The sequence below is a fragment of the Mustela erminea genome, chromosome 11 (assembly GCF_009829155.1).
Source record: "Mustela erminea isolate mMusErm1 chromosome 11, mMusErm1.Pri, whole genome shotgun sequence".
Taxonomy (NCBI): Eukaryota; Metazoa; Chordata; class Mammalia; order Carnivora; family Mustelidae; genus Mustela; species Mustela erminea.
This window is the reverse complement of record NC_045624.1, coordinates 75,082,904-75,103,625: the sequence shown is the minus strand read 5'-3', so window position 1 is coordinate 75,103,625 and position 20,722 is coordinate 75,082,904. Positions and strand designations below refer to the sequence as shown.

At 38.7% G+C, this 20,722-nt stretch overlaps 1 protein-coding gene across 11 annotated transcripts in view; it reads left to right on the top strand.

The window, feature by feature from the left end:
• Positions 1 to 20,722, top strand: part of ADAM22 (ADAM metallopeptidase domain 22) — a 218,870-nt gene that overhangs the window by 90,177 nt on the left and 107,971 nt on the right. The gene's annotated exons all lie outside the window — the stretch shown is intronic.

Genomic DNA, 20,722 nt, shown 5'->3' with positions numbered 1-20,722 from the left:
AGACAGACAGAAATTTGGAGAGCAAAGGATTACTGTTTTACTGATAAGACAGTTGAAAAACATCATGCCTTCATCAGAAGGCCAAATGATCCTATTTATGCTTCCTGTCTCCCTTTTCCTCTGTAAAGTCTAGACTTTGGTATTTAGGGGAACATTGGGTGTGTAGGGAAGATATAGTTTCTCATAATCTCTATATTCCCATTGGTCTGGAGCAGGGAGAAAAAGAGAGACAGTCCTCAGTGTTTACAAACTTTTAAGAGATGAGCTGTACCCCTTTCAGGAATGTGGGCCAGTTATTGCTCCTGATCAGGTCAGTCCGTTCCTTCAGACAGGGAGAAGGGTGGGAATCCGAGAAAGAAGCCCATTCCAGTCCTCTAACGTGAAAACAAGGTGTAGTGTAGGGAAAGAGGCTCCCTCTTACATTTTTCGTTCAGTTTCCCCGTGTTTTGTTACATGCTTTGTCTCTTGCACCTACCTTTTTTAGATATTCTGTGTTCTTCCCCACATCCTTTGGTTCTGTCTTCTTGAACGGTAATGACCCGGTCTTCTTAGTCTCTAACCTCCAGCCATGATCATGACAAGTGTTTTACTTGCTGATTGGGTTGCCAGCCGTCTTTGGCTTTCCCAGCCCTGGTTTCAATCCTCACAGTCCCCAAATTTGCACATGAGAACAACTGTATATGACTTGCAGTATTTGGGGAAATATTCCTTTAGTCCTGTACAATCCCTAGTTCCCACTTCAATTTCATTTCATTTCATTGAGGTTTTTAAATATTTATAGAGTCCCTGTTAACTCTCATAGTCTTACCCTTCCTTGGTACATCTGCATAGAATATTCATAGATTCTTTCTTCTCCATCCTCTTGTTTAATAGGTAAGAGAAATGCTTAGAATTTATTAAAACATTCCCCCTGAATACCTAATTCGTTTGATACCAAATCCTAAAATTAGAGCAAAACCCAGAGAGATCCATGAGAATGTAGGGGAGGAAATCATTTCCTTTCTTCCCTTGTAGGTTCTTTGGCTGGTCTGATAATTAAAGTGACACAAGACAGATTAACGGGAAAAAACAAGGTTTAATTTTGTACATACAGGAACTCTTACAAATATGAGACTTAAAGCAGTGAGCAAAGCAGGCAGTTTTTATACCGTCTAGACACAGAAACAATAAACTTGTGAAGAATTGACAAAACAAAGAAGTTTGGGCTTGGAGCAGTAAATTAGCCCAGAAGTAACAGGGTTTGTGTATAGAGCCTTTTCATTCCTAAATTCCCTATCTCTGGTAATAAAGATGTCTCTTTACCTTCCGGTACAGTGGAGGTACCCTTCCCATGGAAGATTTATTTCCTACTTTCAGGGAGGTGTAGGAGGGTCAGAGTGATCTTTTTGCACTGGCTGTTTCTTAAGTAGCTTTAATTCAAAATATGCCAGCATGGCATATTTTGGAACAGCCTGCCTTGAACCCCATCAGGAGGAATATCAAGTCATGTAGATATATCCAGGGTTCTTTTCAGCTAGATGTTTGTAATAATAGGAACTATTTTGTTTCAGGATCTCTGCTGATTTCCCAGTGGCTGAACATAAAGCCTTAAATTTGCATTGATTTCTCTTTTGTAAAAACATAATTTGAAATTTATGGCTGAAAAGCAGCAATGAAAACACGGTTTTCCCTTTTCCTGGGTCAGTGGCTGAATTTAGATAGAGAGGAATACAATGGTTCATCAGATAATTATGGAAAGAGGTACCACACACAGACGCCTTAGATAATCAGTCCTCTGTGTCTGGAGTATAGATATTCACCACTAATATATAGGATGCTTTCTTTTTTTCCCTTTTGTCTGTTTTTGCACATTTTCAGATGCAAAAATGTCGGTAATTTTCCACAAGAACATTTGCTCCTGAAAGGTTTTCCTAGAGCTAATTTTGTAAAATCTAAGAAACTATGAAGGCAAAGACTATTTAACTTTCATGTTTATAGTTTTATGTTTTGATTATTAGCTTTTGGAATAGAGAAACTAACTCAGGGTCAGGTCACAGGGTCAAGATCTTAATTAGTTTTCTGTGTATTACTCACTTAAGCCAGTTTGAGTAGTGATAATGAGGTAATGAAACTCTTTTTAAACAAACTTTTTAAAGTTTGTACCCTTCAAAGTTGTCACTGTAGGAGGGCATTGCATTTATTACAATAACAGCTCTACTGGTCAAAGTAATGTTAGATCTTTTGAGGAGGATTTCTATCGAAGTCTATAGCACATTTTTTGGAACCTTTTTAATGTTGGCATAACATCAGTAACCAAAGGTGTATTTGAGTTTGGGATGTGGCCAACAGCCTTCACCATCATCTTTTTACTAATATGAGTAATGAGCCTACTTATTATTTAGAAGAGATGGTTAGGAAATAATGAGACTGGTTTTCTTATGTGTCACATAAATTGTCTCTGAAGGAATTTCTGGAGGGAAAATTTTAACAGAGTTTTGAGCATTTGCCATGTCACCGGCATAGATGAAAATGATCTCCTGATGACAGTTTTCAAAGTGACAAAATTCAGCTGGCTATTTAGTTCTGTTATAATTTTTTAAAACCACTCATTATTAATTGTAGCATTCTGGCATTGTGAAGAAACAAAGGCATTTTACTGGAAACAAGATCATTTGACTTGGTGCAATTACCATTGGCTCCTAGAAAGTCATTGTAAGTTGGCTGACACAAGCTGGAAATGGCCCTGGGAACTGAACGGTAGGTGAGGAAATGACAGCTAATGGAACAGAACATAGTGTGTGAGAGCAGGAAGGGCACCTGTTAAGGAAGTATTACTAGAGTTTTGAGACAAAGGGTGAGATGTAATTATCTACTCTCGGGTGTCTATTTCATGGCCATATTCCTTAGATTTCCCTGGCTCAGGTTTAATCTAATAACTTTCTGTCATAAAAATTATATGATCACGATTGGAAAATAAACATTTTAAATGACTTCCATATTTCTGGTTAGATATGGTAGATTGAACCCTCACATGCATCTTTCCTCCATTAAAATGACAGTGAGGACATAGTAAACTCCCAAGAACAAAGTAGATGAGTGACATCAATAAAAATTTGGAAGATGTCACAAAAATGGACAAGGGGTAACTGACATAACTGTGTGGGGAAACCTGCCTCCCAATTTCAGTAAGAAGCACAACCTGGGAAGGGTTCTGGAAACAGAAGCAATAGACATCTCAGGAAACTGGGCTATGGTGTGGTGCCTAGAGAAAAGGTAGATTATATTAACTTAAGAAGATATTAATTTCTTAAACTCTTTTATAATGGGAAATCAGACAGTCATAGTTTTACTTCATTTTACATCTCTAACATGTAGGAGAAGGTACAAGTGCTAACAAGAAAATACTCTTTTGGCTTAACACTTATTTATGCTTTACAAAAAAAAGTCTGTTTAAGTATTATTAATAGAATAACATTTATTAAGTAAGGAAACCAAATAGAATTACAGACTTTTGAGAGATTATATTTACTTTCCTAGGACCAACAACGCTTCTTCATGTCTGGATTCTGGATAAGAATCTATCACTGGAAACGATGTTTTCAAAAACTGTTCTATAACATACATTAGTATTTGCTTTCCTGTTACTCTAGAAGAGCAAATGTTTCTTTTTATCTTGACAGAATTTTTTTCACCAACCCATTGATCTTTGAATAACATGGGAATTAGGGGTGTGATCCCCACACAGTAAAAAATCAGCTTATAACTTTTGACTCCTCCAACAATTAACTGCTAATAGCCCACTGTTGGAAGCTTTACTGTGAAAATAAACACTTCATTAACACACATTTTGTATGTTGCATATATTATATACTGTATTCTTAAGGTAAATTGTCTAGAGAAAAGAAAGTGTTAAGAAAATCATAAGGAAAAGAAAATACAATTATAGTATTGCTCTGCATGTATTGAAAAAAAAAATCCACAAATTTTAGTGGACCCATGCAGTTCAAACCTGTGTTGTTGAAGGTCCAGCTGTTGTCAGATGGGCATATGTTGTCAAAACTAGGTATTGGAATTCCAATAGTTAGGGGAAGAAAGCAGGTTTGAAAAGCATGAAGCTTATAATATGGATTGCCAGATACTTGAGGAGAACACCTAACCAAAAAAAAAAAAAAAAAAAAAAATAGATCAGAACAAACAAATGAATAGAATTCAGCTGAAACAAAAATATGCAGGGAATAGAAGAAAATCTTTTAAAACCCAACCCAGTAATAATATATTAAGAGAGATGAATACTGCATCTAAGAAACAAGAAAATGGTATTAAAGATCCAGATTAAGTAGAAAAAATACGAGAAACAATAAAAATTGATAGAAGGGTTAAATGATAAAATTTGGGGGGGGGGATGTCCTCGAGGAAATAAGACCAAAGTTAAGTAGAAGGTAGGAAAGAAAAGATAAAAACAGGACGAGGATCAATCCATGAGCTGAAACAGCTGAGTAACAGGAATTCCACGAGAGAGTAAAGAGAAACAAGAATGGAAATTAGCAAAGAATATTCTTCATAATGGAAGAGCATGAATTTCTTGATGGAAAGGGAGGGAATATGGAGTGCCCAGGTCAGTGAATGAAAAAAGACCTACAAAAAGACATAAAATTTTGAAGTTTTAGAATCGAAATAGAAGACAAGTTCCAAAAAACTTCTCAAGAGAAGAACCAGGTCACATTGGAAGGATCAGAATCAGAATAACATCAGATTTTTCATTAGCAATGCTAGGCACTAGGGAAAGTAGAGCAGTACTGTATAAATTCTGAAGGATTTCTGTACTTGCAAATTCAAACCATCAAAGGCAAGTTCTCAAAAAACATACAGGCAAAGTCTAAGATAAATGAACATCATATGACGCATTCTTTTTTGGAAGGTACGGAAGAACAAGTCCCAACACAATAAATGAGAGAACATTAGGAAAGATGAAGATGTGAGAAATAGGAAACAGATTTACAGTAAGGAGAATCACAGAGAGTTCTCAGAATTATAGTGAAGAGGAAGTCCAGGACTACATCTGGGCCACAGATCTAGGATATAATTGTATAATCAGTCCAGAAAGGAGCAGGAGGACAGAAGGCCACAAGAGGAACACAGCAAAGGAAAAAGTGAAATTAATGATAGATTACCTGATGTGTTTGACCATATTGAAGGCTTTACAGTTCTGTGGGGGAAGTTCAGGGCTAATTTACTAGCATGTATAGAAAGCTAATTAAGGAGAGAAGAAAATGGTGGGGGAAGGGAAAGTACATGTTTGGTCGGGTTTAGTTGGTCAAGGTCCCGAGTGCGGGTGTCAGGCCATCTGAGTTTGAATCCTGGCTCTATCCCTTATTACTACCTTTGTGTACCCTTGACTAAGTTACTTACCCTATGGGTGCCTCAGTTTCCTCATTCGTATGGAGATACTAATAATACCTACTTAACAAAATTGTTATAAAGAGTAAATCAATGCATGTGAAGCTCCTGGTCAGTAGTAGTAGTAGTAAGAGTAGTAATAAGAGCCCCCAATTATTAACTGTTATTTTTATTACTGCTATTGATACTTAAAGAAATAGAGAAATATAAGTTTGAGCTTACTTCTTCTTCTTTCTTTTTTTTTTTTTTTTTTTTTTTTTTAAGATTTGTAAACTTATTGAGAGAGAGCAAGAGCCTGCACAGGAGTAGGGGGAGGGACAGAGGGAGAGAATCTTCAAGCAGACTCCCTGCTGAGTGGAGAGCCTGAGTTGGGGCTGGATCCCACAACTCATGAGATCATGACCAGAGCTGAAACCAAGGATCAGATGCCTAATCAACTGAGCCACCCAGGTGCCCCTGAGCATAATTTTTTTGAGAAATGAGGTGATAAATACCCAGAAGAAACTGTTTAATAAGCTAAGAAAAATTTCGATGACCCAGAGTTCCACCACTTAAAAGTGAACTTTTTTGAATATTTAGGTGTATTTTCTTCCAATTAGTTATTTTTTTTCCCTATGCATTGTTTTATCTATCTAATTGTTATGTTGTCTCTATATAACTTCTTATACTGCTTTTCCAATTTATATAAGTTCTTACACCTTTTTGTAGACTTTTGTAGAGTTTTATAGACTTCATTATTTTTTACTCATCAGATAGGAAGTAATTTGTCCAACCAGTCATCTGTTTTTGTATGTTTATGTTGTTTTGTGAGTAACTTTGGGGTATTTGGCTTTGAGAAATACATTTCAAATTTAGTTTCCTTATTTTTATGAAATTATAAATACAACTTATCTTTAGTTTCTTAAATGTAATACATGTATATTATGGAACTCTTTGATGATATGTGGAGGTAAAACAAGTAAAATTAATGTAGCAATAATCTATTTACCCCAAGGTGAACACTGCTACCATTTTATTTTTTTGCTATATGTATATATGTGTGTATATATATATATATATTTTTTTATTTTTATTTTTTGAGAGAGAGTGCACATGTGTGAGTCAGGGTGGGGTTGGGGAAGGCAGAGGGAGCAGGAGAGAGAGACTCCCAAGCAGGCTCCATACCCATCATGGAGCCTGATTTGGGGATTGATCTCATGACAATGAGATCATGACCTGAGCCAAAATCCAAAGTCGAATGCTTAGCTGACTGGCCCACCTACGCACCTTGCCCTGCTGCCATTTTATTGTGTACTTTTTTCTTTTTTCTTCATACATACATACTTTTCTATCTTTTGCAAGATTTGGAGCTTTTCTTTTTTTATTTTATTTTACTTATTTATTTAGAGAAGGAGAAGAGAGAGCACATAAGCAGGGGCAGGGGCAGAGGCAGAGGGAGAGAGAATCTCAAGCAGACTCCATGCTGAGTGGGGAGTCTGAAACTGGGCTCGGTCTCATTACCCTGAGATCATGACCTGAGCTGAAATCAGGAGTCAGAGCCTCAGCTGACTGAGCACCCAAGTGCCCCTGGAGCTTTTCTTAGGTAGATATGCTATGAGCAACTTTAAATATGAACACTATGAACATCTTCTATCATCTTCAGTGACATGTTAGTTTTAGCAGTGTTCAGTGGTAAGTTTTTGTACCCTATGTATTTAATTACTTCTCTTGTCTTTTCTACTGTTTCTCAGTGATAATACTGTATTGATAGTCTTTATGGCTAAACATACGTGGACAGTAACAAATTATTTCCTTATGTTAAATTTTTAGAAACAGAATTGCAGGTTCAAAAAGATATACATTCTGTATGTACTATCTAACTGCTCTCCTTGAAAGTTTTTAAAATACTCTGTATTCACAGTGTTTGTGCTAGTGGTTCCCTAGTGGCCTTGTGAACATTAGGTTTTTAAGTAGTAACTGTTTTTTAAATGGCACAAAATACCTTTTGTATTTATGGTTATTTTCCTTCATTAGATTCTTGTGTAACAAGAATATCAGCATTTTAAGACTTTTACTAAATTTTGAAAGATTGCTTCCTCAGAAAAGGGTGATGATTCGAGATGTGGGAGCAGCCACAGGGGCCCCTGGGTGGGTCATTTGGTTGAGCATCTGCCTTTGGCTCAGGCCATGATCCCAGGGTCCTGGGATTGAGTCCTGCATTGGGCTTCCTGCTCAGCGGGGAATCTGCTTCTCCCTCTCCCTTTGCTCCTGCCCCTTGCTTATGTTCTCTCTCTCTCAAATAAAATCTTAAAAAAAATCAATCAATCTTAAAAAAAGAAACATATGTCAGCATCCTAAGTATCCATCAATAGAATGGATAAAGAAGCAGTAGCACATACTTACAGTGGAATATTACTCAGCCATTAAAAAAAATGAAATCTTGCCATTCATGACAACATGGATAGATCCTAGAGGGCATTATATTAAGTGAAATAAGTCAGAGAATGAAAGACAGATAATATATAATTTCACTTGTATGTGGAATATAAAAAAACAAGCAAATTTTTATTTGTTTAATAAAACCCCAAACTCTTAAAAACAGGGAACAAACTGGTGGTTGCCAGAGGAGAGATGGGTGGGAGGATGGGTGAAAGAGGTAAAGGGGATTAAGAAGTACAAAATTCCAACTGTAAAATAAGTCATGGAAATGTTAAGTATAGCATAGGGAATATAGTCAGTAATACTGTAACACTGTTGTATAATGACAGATGGTGACTATACTTATGGTGAACTTTGAGTAATAGATCAAGTTTCCAATCGGTATGTTGTAACCTGAAGCTAATATACCACTCTGTGTTAATTATATTTCAATTTTAAAAAAGAGGGCAATAATGAACCATCATTACCAATGGATAATAAAGCCCATTAATCTGTATTCTCTCTAAAGAAGGGATTGCAGTATTCTTCACACAAATGATTAGGGAAATACTGACAGACTGACAGATAGAGCTTAAGCATTACAGTAATCTAGGCAAGATACCATGGTGATTCAGACCAGGGTGGTGGCAATGAAGGTGATCATATTCTGGATATATTTTGAAGACAGAGTTGACATAATCCTTGGCTATGGGATATGAGAGAAACTGAGGAGTCAGTGATCACACCTTGGTTTTTGGCCAACTAGAACAATGAAGTAGCTATTATGAAAATGGGAAGACTAGGCAGATCAATGTTTGTCAAGCAAGATCAGGAACTCAAATTTGGATATAGTTAAGTCTGATATGCTTATTTGATAAGGAAGAGATGTTGACTATGTAGTTAGAAATACAGTTCTGAAGTTTAGAGGAAAAAAAAATTTTTTTTTTTTAAGATTTTATTTATTTATTTTACAGACAAAAATCACAAGTAGGGGTGCCTGGGTGGCTCAGTGGGTTAAGCCGCTGCCTTCGGCTTGGGTCATGATCTCGGGGTCCTGGGATCGAGTCCTGCGTCGGGCTCTCTGCTCAGCGGGAAGCCTGCTTCTCCCTCTCTCTCTCTACCTGCCTCTCTGTCTACTTGTGATCTCTCTCTCTCTCTCTGTCAAATAAATAAATAAATAAATCTTTTAAAAAAAAAATCACAAGTAGGCGGAGAGGCAGGCAGAGAGAGAGAGGGAAGCAGGCTCCCCACTGAGTAGAGAGCCCCATGCTGTGCTCGATCCCAGGACCCTGGGACCATGACCCGAGCAGAAGGTGGAGGCTTTAACCCACTGAGCCACCCAGGTGTTACTAGAGGAGAATTCTTAACTGGAGACATAAATCTGAGGGTCATCAACATATACTTGTTATTTAACAGAAGTCATTAGGTAAGTTCACCAAGGGAGTGAGTATAAAAGGAAAAAAGGAACAAGGACTGAGCCCTGAATCCACGACATTATTTAAAGATTGGGGAAACAGGAAGAAACTAGAGAAGAAGATTGAGAAGAAGTGGCAAGAGAAGTAGGAGAAAAACCAGAAAAGTATGGTACCTGGTAGGAAAAGTCTAGGGAAATATTTCCAAAGAAGAGGGGTGATCAGCTGTTTCAAATGCTGCTTATACGTCAAGTAAGATGAAGACTGAATCAACCATTAGATTTAACAAGATGGAGGTAGGTAGTGAGTGACTTTGGTAAGAGCAGTTTTGATGACGTGCTGTGGTGAAAATCTGATTAGATGGTTCAAGGGGTAAGAGAGGTGAGAAAGGAAGACACTGACTATGGGTAATTCTCTTAAGTGGTTTTGCTTAGTCGACAGAAATGTAGCAACAGTTGAGCAGGGAAATGATGTTGAGAATTCTTTTATTTGTTTTTGTAAATGGGAGAAATAACAAAGTTTATACAGTGATGGAAGAGATCTAGTAGAGAGGGAGAATTTGGTGATGCAGGAGGGAGTAATATCTGGTGTCTTGTCCCTGGGTAGGCAAGAAGGGGTGGATTATGGTGAATGAATAGGGGGATTGACCTGGGATAATTACATGGACAGCTAATCCCTGAACAGGAGGGAAGGCTGATCGTATGAGTGCAAGATAGTAGTAGGTGCAGAGATGTGGTGGAACTCTTTGGAACTTATCTTTTGATAAGCAGCAAAGCCATCTTCTCAATATAGATTTTGAAGGTTTGAAAGAGAAAGAAAGAAGGTATGAAAAGGTATTGTGGCATAGTTGGGAGAGTAGATGCCCTAGGGAAATAAAATATGATTGCCAGAGTGTTTTAGGGGCCCACTGAAGTTAGTGTTCATCACTGTAACATGAACACAGTCAGCAAGATGATAGACTGTTCTTCAGCTTCATTCAGTTGCACTGAGTAGGGCTGGTAGAGCTTATTTTAACCAGCATTGGTTTGGCCAAGGGAGAATCACATGCTAGGTAGGGAAATTTACAAAGTAGTGAATATTAAGATTGAATTGAGGCTGAGCTAGGAGAGATATGAGACATGATGGAGGTGAAGGACAGTGAAATGGTAGTAATTTCAGTGGATTATGGGTCTCATTGGGGGTCAGAGAATTAAAATGGGTATTGAAGGAGAAAACTAGATCAGGAAGAGGGTGAGAGGCTTGGAATTGAGAATATGGTAGGTAAAAGAATGGAGAAGATCATTAGAGGAGATGAGGTCAAGGCGCTGAGAAGCTGAATTATAAGGGTCACCTAGGTAAATACAAAATCGCCAACAATTGCAACAGTAGTGTTTGAGTTTGTGATCATGAACTAGAAGCTAAAATCTTTGGGGAGTGAGGGACAGTGACAGGAATTAATAAGTTGCTGTAAGGATTGGTGGTAGTCTGATGATAGGAGATACAGAACGGGGTGATTTTTAGTGGTATGTGTGAGAATGGCATGACATGGCAATGAGAAGCGTAGAGGATATCTTCCCATCTCTTCACTGGTCCCCTTACTTAGGATGTACACACTCCCAACGTAGGTGGGTACAGGAAAAGCCGTTCCTGCCGTGGAGAACTGATTCTCAAGAAAGATGGTGAAGGAAGTGTTCAAGGAAGAGATTGGAGATTTTGCCAGTAGCCATATGAGAGTTCCAGAGGGCATCATCAAAGGGCATCTGGAGGTGGGGAGTGGTAGGATGCGGGGACAGAGCCATGTGGGGATTAGAGATCTGGTGCCCCAAGAAATAGATTTTGGAAACAAATACTTAATAGCTGTTATTGCTAGAAAGGAATGCTACTGTTATTTTGGATAGGTTTTATATAATAAATATTCTTGAATATTTGGGAGCCTAACAGACCTGAGATAACACACGTGAACTAGAGTAACAGGCCTAATTAGGTTTATCTTGATGATTTTGAGAGCATATTGCCATGATGAGGCTGTGTGGGTTGATGGTAGGTAGATGCTGCCTTGCTAGGAATAGGCAGAATTGGGACTCCCACTTGACTCCAGCTTATGAGGTCATACAGGATGGGGTGGGGAACAGTCTCACTTTTAGCAGTGGGCTCTATTTCTGACAGTGGAATCTTGGCTGAGGAATGTGGTCTTACTCCCAGCATATGGATGTGGAAAGGAAAGAGACAAAGATGGTAAAAATGCTGATTAAGCAGATAGTAATAGAGAATTTGAGGCAAGTTCTACCTTGTTGAGTATGATTTTCAAGTAATTAATATAAAAATGGGAATCTTTAATTAATATACTTGATTTGAATAACATCTAAGAGCTACAACTTTTTAAAAATACCAAAACTTGGGGCGTCTGGGTATCTCAGTGGGTTAAAGCCTCTGCCTTTGGCTCAGGTCATGATCGCAGGGTCCTCGGATCAAGCCCCACATCGGGCTCTCTGCTCGGCAGGGAGTCTGCTTCTCCCTCTGTCTCTGCCTGCCTCTCTGCCTACTTGTGATCTCTGTCAAATAAATAAATAAAATCTTAAAAACAAAACAAAACAAAACTTTTCATTGCTAGGATGCTCATAGGAAATCTAAGTAAATTTTGGAGTCTGTTGGTTTCCTTATTATAAAAAATGAGTCTTTGATTTGACTTTCATGGAGAGAAACATGTCTCCCTCTGTTAATAATGTGCCGTAAGATTCACCAGAGACTCCTTTTTATTGTTCTGCTGCAGTGTGTTCCCTAGTATCTTTGACTTTCAGTGTGGTAATGAGTCACAATAATCAGAATATACGAACACACTGTTATATTAATAGAATATTACTAGAATATTTGTAGCTTAATTTGATTGTACTTCTATGCCCTGGTAACATTTTTTGTATGTCAGGAGATACCTAGGAGACTTCAACTTGGTAGGTGGGTTGGGGGTGGTTCCCAGGCATTTGAAACAAAAATCCTGTGATTCTGGGGCAAAGCCAGGCTTTGCTTGGAAACCTTTGCCTTAGTAGGAATAAGGAGTCTATAAAAAGGTATTATTAATAATAGTGCCCAACTCAACTGCCACCCAATCACATTTGGTGTAAATGCCTTAGTTCTGACATACACGTTGAAAGCTCCTTGAAAATTTTCATTGGATTATGACTTCCTCGGTAGAACATAACTAAAATAGCTTCATGCTTAGGCACAGGGTAGATAGAAAATCCCTTGTATGTGCATAAGCAAAAAGGAATTTTCATATTTATAATTTGGAAAGGAACGAAATGAATCTTTCATCCTAAAGGCAGATCTTAAGTAAGTAAGCTTTTATTTTTATTGTTTCCCTTTAATTTAGTTTAAACAAAGTAAGAATTTTAAATACTCGTTATTACATGCTGAGGATATAGACAACAGTTTTGGCACAGGCTGGGGCTGAAGAAAGGATGATTAATTCTCACTGGTATGAAGACCCAGGACATTTATCCAGTCTCTGTAGTGAGGATTCTCAGCAAAGACATTTGTTTTCAGAAAGGATATGGAAGGTTAATTCTTGGCTACATGAATAAGAAAACAAAAGAGAACGTGAAATGGGAGGAGGGATGCATAAAGTGGAAAGAATTGGAAGAACATTCTTCCTTTTTTTTTTCCCTAAGCTTTTAATTTCTTATAGCTCTTAGATAATGACATTTGAATTCTTCAATCTTCTATTTTCCTAATTCTGTTCTGAAAAACTTTGAAATGAAACAAAATCTCTAATTTTCCATCGTGACTCGATGGAGGTTTTCCCTATTTTACTGGATGGATTATACTCATATTTGAAACTTTTATGATTCTTTTGTATTTATATTATCCACAGTAAGTTATATGCTCCAAGGAAAACATGATGCTAGTTTTGTGCACAATTAACAATTACCGAATGGTTAGAATAAGCAGGCATGACCAGACTATTGCCTTAGTGTATTATTTTGTGCAGTCCTGTAGGTTGACTGGGAAGTTCTGCTTCCTGTAGTAGTAGCTGGGGCACTGTTAAATCTAGAGGATCCGGAATGGCCTCAGTCACATGGTTGGAAATTGGTGCCAGCATTGGCTAGGAAGTTAGCTGGGGCTGTCAGCTAGGGACTCTTGGTGCTTCTCTACAGGCATCTTATTATGTGCTTTCTTAGGTTTCCTCAGAGCGTGATGGTTGGATTCAGAGATTCAAAGATGCAGAATTGTACATGTGTGAAAGTAGAAGCTGGGAATCTCAGATGTTACACAGTATCACTTCTGCCTCATTATATTTGCTACAGGGCCAGCTCAGATTCAAGGGGAAGAGAAGTGGTCTCCACTTGGCTGTAAGAGGAGTGACAAATAACTTGTAGCCATATTTAATTAACCACAGTCAATCTTTGGACCACGAAGTATTTATATTTCTCATAAATGCAAATGTAGTAAATTCCTCCAAACACTCCTGAAAAACCTCATTCCATTATAGCGTCAGGCTCAAACTCAGGGTTCAGGCTCTCGTCATCTGAATCAGGTCCTGGAGTTCAATCTGATTCTTAGGTGACATGACTCAAGTACAGACTCTTGGACTGAAAAGACAAGTTAGATGTTCCACACACACTCAAGTTGCAAAGGGGTGGTCAAGACAGGATGACTGCAATAGATACTCTTGTTTTAAAAAGGGAGAAAATAGGAACCTAGCTTTAACCAATCCACTGAAATTCTGATACTCAGCAGGTGTATGTCACCAGCTTCTGTTTTGGGAATTCATAGGTTAAGGGTCTTTTCTTTTTCCTGGGAGTCATTGCCTGTGGTTCTAGGCTGTACTCTTCTAGTCACCATTTCTTTTCCATAAGAAATGGGCCTAGGCCTTAATCTAAGTATCTTTTTAGTTCTGCTTCCTGACTAAAAAATTTGAGTTGACTGTCCCTTTTGACTCAATCTTTTTAAGATTTTATTTATTGGTGGTTCTGTGAGAATCATTGGGATTTACCCCATTGGACAAAACCACAGCCACATATCTTTTTGGGATAGGCCTCTCCTTACTTTGGACTTTGAAGCAAGATGCTATGGGACAATGCCTTTAATATTCTTAGAAACTCTTTTGTGTAGCTGAGGATCTGGTAGGCAGGCCTTTGAGAATCTTAGAAACTCCTTTATATAGATGATACAGTCCAGGCAAAACAATGTTAAGTCTTTCTGAGGTCTTCACAAACAGTCTTACAGCCACATCCTTTGATTTTCTCTTGACCTCAAGGTCACATTTCACTGGCAGTACCTTCAGTTAGATCTTTACTGTGAGGCGATTTTTTAAAACAAAGATCACAAGTAGGCAGAGAGGCAGGCAGAGACAGAGGAAGGAAAGCAGGCTCCTCTGTGGAGCAGGGAGCCTGATGCGAGGCTTGATCCCAGGACCCTGGGATCATGACCTGAGCCGAATGCAGAGGCTTTAACCCACTGAGCCACCCAGGCACCCCTTCCTTTGGTGTTTTTAGTGGGGATACTGTAAATGATGTGTCCTTCTCAGTGCGTTGCTTCAGGAGCACAAGATTTTGGTTTCTTCCATTATGGATCATGTTAACAGATCACTTGATTAAGGTGCCCCCATTTTCTTTACTGTGAATGTATTACTGCTTTGTTTTTTTGTTTTGTTTTGTTTTTTAAAAGATTTTATTTATTTGACAGATCACAAGTGGGCAGAGAGGCAGGCAGAGAGATAGAGGGGGAAGCAGGCTCCCTGCTCAGCAGAGAGCCTGATTCGGGGCTCTATCCCAGGACCCTGGGATCATGACCCAAGCCGAAGGCAGAGGCTTAAACCCACTGAGCCACACAGGTGCCCCTGTATTACTGTTTTAAATTTTCTTTTTAAGATTTTATTTATTTATTTGTCAGAGAGAGAGAGAGAGAGCGCAAGCACAGGCAGACAGAGTGGCAGGCAGAGACAGAGAGAGAAGCAGGCTCCCTGCTGAGCAAGGAGCCTGATATGGGACTCGATCCCAGAATGCTGGGCCTGAGCCGAAGGCAGCCGCTTAACCCACTGAGCCACCCAGGTGTCCCCCTGTATTACTGTTTTGAAGGTAGAATTTAATGTTGGGATTGGCTGAGATAGTTATGCACTAGCCATGCTGAGTTTGATACACTTTTTACACATCCTTGTAGAGACTGGTTCAGAAACAGAGGTGAAGTTTGGTGTGTCAGTTGGGAAGATGAAGTAGTCTTTTTCTGTTTTCATTTTCTCAGTGAATACAGAATAGAGGTCATCAACCTCAGTGATGGTGAAGGAATACTTTGGGGGAGAAAAGCTTGGAAAGGTCTTAGAGGAAATTGACTAGGAAAATTTAGTGGATTTATGGGCAGTGTTGTGCTAAGGGGGGCCACTTGATAATTGTGGTTGTAAGTTCATCGTGTCATCATTCAGGATGTTCTGCTTTTTGAGGACAGACTGATTATGAGAAGAGTTAACTCTTCTCAATGTTGTGGTTTGGCTAGGTGAACACAGGAGATCACCGAGTGAGAGGAGTAGCAAAGTTTAGAGTGTATGCAAGGGAGTGATTGTCGTGGCAGGGCATGGACAATAAGCTTAGTTAGAGGGACAAGAGGGAGGGAAGGACAATGAAAAAGTGGTAGGTAGGGTTCATGGTTTAAAAGATTTTAGATAGTTAAAGTCACAGTTTTAGGGAAAGATGGGTAGGAGATGGTGAATGGGGGTGGGGTGATTGAAATCAGGATATGGGAGGGATTTCATCCACATTCTTGTTTAATACCTACAAACTTCATATTATCTCCATCTTAGACATTGGAAAATTATGTCATAGAGATTAAATAACTTGACCAAGGTCACACAGCAACTAAATGGCAGCGTTTAGATGGGAAATCAAAATATCAGTTTTGTTTTTAAACTCCAGCATCTTTGTACTAAACCAGCTGCCTCTGATTCATGACAGTTTTCTGCTAGACAAAGAGTAACCATTATTATGGCTGAGAATGTTTACATTGTGTTTGTTTTGCTTACTCCAGGCTTATTACGGCATGGGAATGAAAAAAAGGCCTCAGAATATATTTCTAATTTCAAAAACATCTCCTTACTTTCTTCGTAAAACAAGTGGCCTTTAGAATTTGATGGAAAATAATTTTCACTTTCATCTTTGAAAATTCACAAGTTAGCATTCATACATCAGTTTTGAGTAAGCCGTTAGGTAACATGGAGTAAATTCTGCCCTATCAGTTGACAGTAAAATAAAAATTCTCAATGTTAAGGAGATCATCCACCATTTTTCTACACTTAAAATTATTTAAGTAGATCCCTACTTAAATAAACAATGACAATCTAAGAAAAAGAACTCAAGGTAATTTTGATTATCTCTGCCTTAGGAGGCTTCAGAAAAATTTGCTTAGGTTCTAAGTAGATGGTAGTAAAGATTTTATGCTTCAGTAGAGGAAAAGTGAGATTTTAAATAGAAGGTTTTTCAGCCTAATAATTAAAATAACAATACTTAGCAGACTTCCACAATACTGCAAACAAACAAAACCCAATTGCCTGGGCTGTTTTTAGTTTAAATTACATGGAGCCCTTTCTAACACTGCTTGTAGGTATGGAGGCTTGATTGAAATAGCTGCATAATTCCTGAGCAGAGGGTTCTCTTTGCTGTAATTACATTCATGTGGTGACTCATATTCTCTTAATCCCTGGATTTTATAATTCAAAGGAAAATATTCCCTTGAACTTTGAAAACCTTGAAGACTCAAAAGTTGTTTTTTAAAAAATTATTGTTGTTATTACTACTACCACTATGACTTCTCTAAATGATATTATACCTAATTGCTTTTGATCTCACTCGGGCTAGCTCTGATAATGGGGATTTACTAATGTGACTGATGGAGAAAGGATCCCAGAGATACTCAGCATCAGGGATGGGCTTTTCTGGATCCCAGGACCTAAGCAGCAGAGATTTGGGGGTTTTCCCTCTGGTATTCCCCACTGGCACAACTTTGTGTCTCTCAAGTGTCTGCTTATTTTTCACTTGTTGCCTCTCTTTCCTTGAATGATTTTTTTGTGAATTCCCTTGTTCAGATTCCCAACAGAGGGAATAATAGTTGGTTCTGCTAGTAAACACTGCCTTTGTATGACAGTTTCCTCCCCCACTTCTGTGAAGTTGAGACTGATACAAGGTTGGGGGCCTGTTCTTCGCAAATATCTGGCTGGTAGCTCTTCTGTGTAGGGTATGGATGCGGGTAATCAGGTGAGATGTGGATGCTGGAACAATGACATGTCTTGCTTGAGGCAGATTTCTATCATGCTTTTGTTAGAAGTCCTTTTGTTAGAAGTCCTTTAGAATTTGTGAAATACTATCTTATATCCCCATGAGAAGAAAAGAAAGAGGAAGGAAGGAAGGAAAGATGGAGGGAGAGAGACAGGAAGGAAGGAAGGAGACAAGAAAGAGAGCTGTTGGTTGATTGCACAATAGCTGTTCTCTCCACCACGCTCCTTTCCCCCAGCATTGTTCAGCTCTCTCTGAGTACTCATGATGCTCAGGCAAGGCTCTGGAGATGGAAAACGATCATTCAAAAGCAAATGTCCCAGTCAAAGGATCTGTTTTGGTGAGGCCCAGTAAGGTAATTCTGGCAAAACATACTTGAGAAGATGGATGCTAGGGGCTTTTGTGTAGAGTTTACTGATTCAAGAAATACAGGGCTTTTCTTCCCTGGGATATTTTTATTTACGTGAGATGCTTTGAACTGCAGTAGCCATGCTAGGGTTATGACAAGAGCTAGTGAAGAGGACAGGTCACTCACCATACTGGTGATGGAGCACCATGAACATGAGCTCACATCCATGTACTGAGCCACCACACCAACTAACTCTGGAACTTCCCTGTTGTTTGGTGTGAAATTATTTTGATGGAATAGGTAATAGCCCACAAGTATGCTACCAGGTAAGCTAGCCCCCACATGCCAAATTAAAATCTTCAAGTCATGTGGTTTGCTAAATTAACTTGAAGGACATGGTGAGAAGCAAGAAGAAAGAAATGGTTAGGTTATCATCCCTACTATAGGGTCCAAGTTGGAGGGAAGGGATCCCTCCAGCTAAACCTGGAGTGCATGGTGTTCATAAGTTCTGCTTCTCTCCCTGCTGTATCTGCCTTTCCTGCTGATGATGTTTTCAAGGACCAGAGTTGAGGTTTGGGCAAGCTCCATAGGTGGAAGGTAGTTGAAGCTTAATGATGCCCATTTCCCGGTTCTGAGTTACACAGAGATAAGTAGGCTTGGTTGGGAGCTGTAAATTGCTGGGGAGCTAGATGAACAGTAATGGATTCTGTTTGTGTTTTTTGGGCAAAGAATACATGGGGTAAAAATGGGTGTCATCAGTGTTTATTAACCAAAGCAGTTTTATCCCCAAGCCTGCATTGGCAATGTCTGGACACATTTTTGATAGTCATGACTGATGAGTCTGTGTGATGCTATTGGCACCTAGTGAGGGAGGCCAGGGATGCTGCTAAACATACTACAGTGTATAAGATACTCCCCAAGACAAATAATTATCTGGCCCAACGTGTCAGTACTATGGAAGTTGGGAAGCCCTGGATGTCACCAATAGGTGATTGAATTAAGATCTCATAAATAGTGTTTATGTATAGTGTATCCTAGATATTTAGTATCTTTTGTGTATTTATTGTATCATAAACATTTATTACCTAGATATCATTTGGTCACCCATCCCTTTCTATCAACATGTAATGCATACGTGATCTTTTTAGTTACACTTACCCACCCTATGCATTCTTTCATGCCTAATAAAATTTTGTTTACTAGTTACTCATGTATATTTAAAATATCTTAGTAGGGGTGCCTGGGTGGCTCAGTGGGTTAAAGCCTCTGCCTTCAGCCCAAGTCAGGATCCCAGGGTCCTGGGATTGAGCCCTGCATCAGGTTCTCTGCTCAGCGGGGAGCCTGCTTCCAACTCTCTCTCTGCCTGCCTCTCTGCCTGCTTGTGATCTCTGTCTGCCATATAAATAAATAAAATCTTTAAAAAATAAAAAATAAAATAAAATATCTTAGAAGTGTTGGCATATATTTTGTAAACTTCAAATTTATTCATCTAACAGATCTGGAGATTTGCAGAAGTAAATTCACATTACACCTGTCCTGGAATTTCTAACAAGAAAGAAGATATAAATGTCCTATAAATAAACTAAATTATTTAAGCCACTTTTAGTTGTGTTTTCTACAGCTTGCAGCTTTGAGCATCCTAGCTGGTTCCCTCATAACATCAGAAGGAAAATATATTCCAAAGATATATGAAAGAAGGAGTTATACTATATTTATAGGTCCCCTAAAGGGTAATGTAGGGATCAGATACTGTAGGGAATTGATTATGGTGCCTCTGTTAATAAAACACATGCTTGATCATTCTGTTTACCTTTCAAGCCAGTGTAGGCTTGGTGCTTATCATGGCAGGCCTATATGCTCAGATTAAGAGAGAGGAAGAGAGCACGTTTGCGTGCAATAACAGGGTTGGGGTGTGGAGACAGAGGGAGAGAGAGAATCTTAAGTAGGTTCCACACCTAGTGTGGAGCCTGATACAGAGTTCAGTCTCATGATCCTGAAATCATGACTGGACCGAAATCAAGTGTTGGATGCTTAACCTACTGAATCATCCAGGTGCCCCAGAAATTCACATTTTTTAAAAAAGATTTTATTTGTTTATTTGAGAGAGAGGGAGAGAGCATGAGAGGAGGGAAGGTCAGAGGAAGAAGTAGACTCCCCACAGAGCTGGGAGCCTGACATGGGACTTGATCCCAGGACTTCGGAATCATGACCTGAGCCGAAGGCAGTTGCTTAACCAACTGAGCCACCCAGGTGCCCAAAATTCACATTTTTTAAATGATTGGGATAATTTTAGTATGGTAACCTGCAGAGCACTGTGAAAAAGATTTTCTAGTTAGCTGAATATCCATTGACAGAACAAACTTAGAAATTTATAAGTTCTGGGGCTCATTTGGTTAAGCATCTGCCTTTGACTCAGGTCATGATCTCAAGCTCCTGGGGACTGAGCCCCACATGGGGCTCCCTGCTCAGTGGGGAGTCTGCTTCTCCCTGTCCTTCTGCCTTTACCCTCTGCTCCTGCTGACTCTCTCGCTGCACTCTCCCTCTCTCAAATAAATAAATAAAATCTTAAAAAAAGAAATTAATAGCTTCATAATTATTTTTATTTAATGATGTTAATTTTATTTATGTCTTTGTGCTTTAAAAATATGGAGACATTAAGACTTTTATGGAAGTTGTGTCTCGAGGCACCACTATTAAAGGGGGAATTTTTTCATATGTGTGGAATTAAAGGAAAGCATATTTAAGAAGATGTAAACATCTTTAAATTGTACAAGAAGGTTGATTAGGAGAGATTTCAAAAAGGATTATTTAAAAATGCTCAAGGCATATACCTTCTCATTTTCTCCACCTTTCTTTGCCCCCTTTTAATGTTTTTGTGATGAAAAGGAATATTTTGCTAGGTTAAAATATCGCACATTAAAAATGGTAAAGTATGGTAGTAAATCAGAACTATT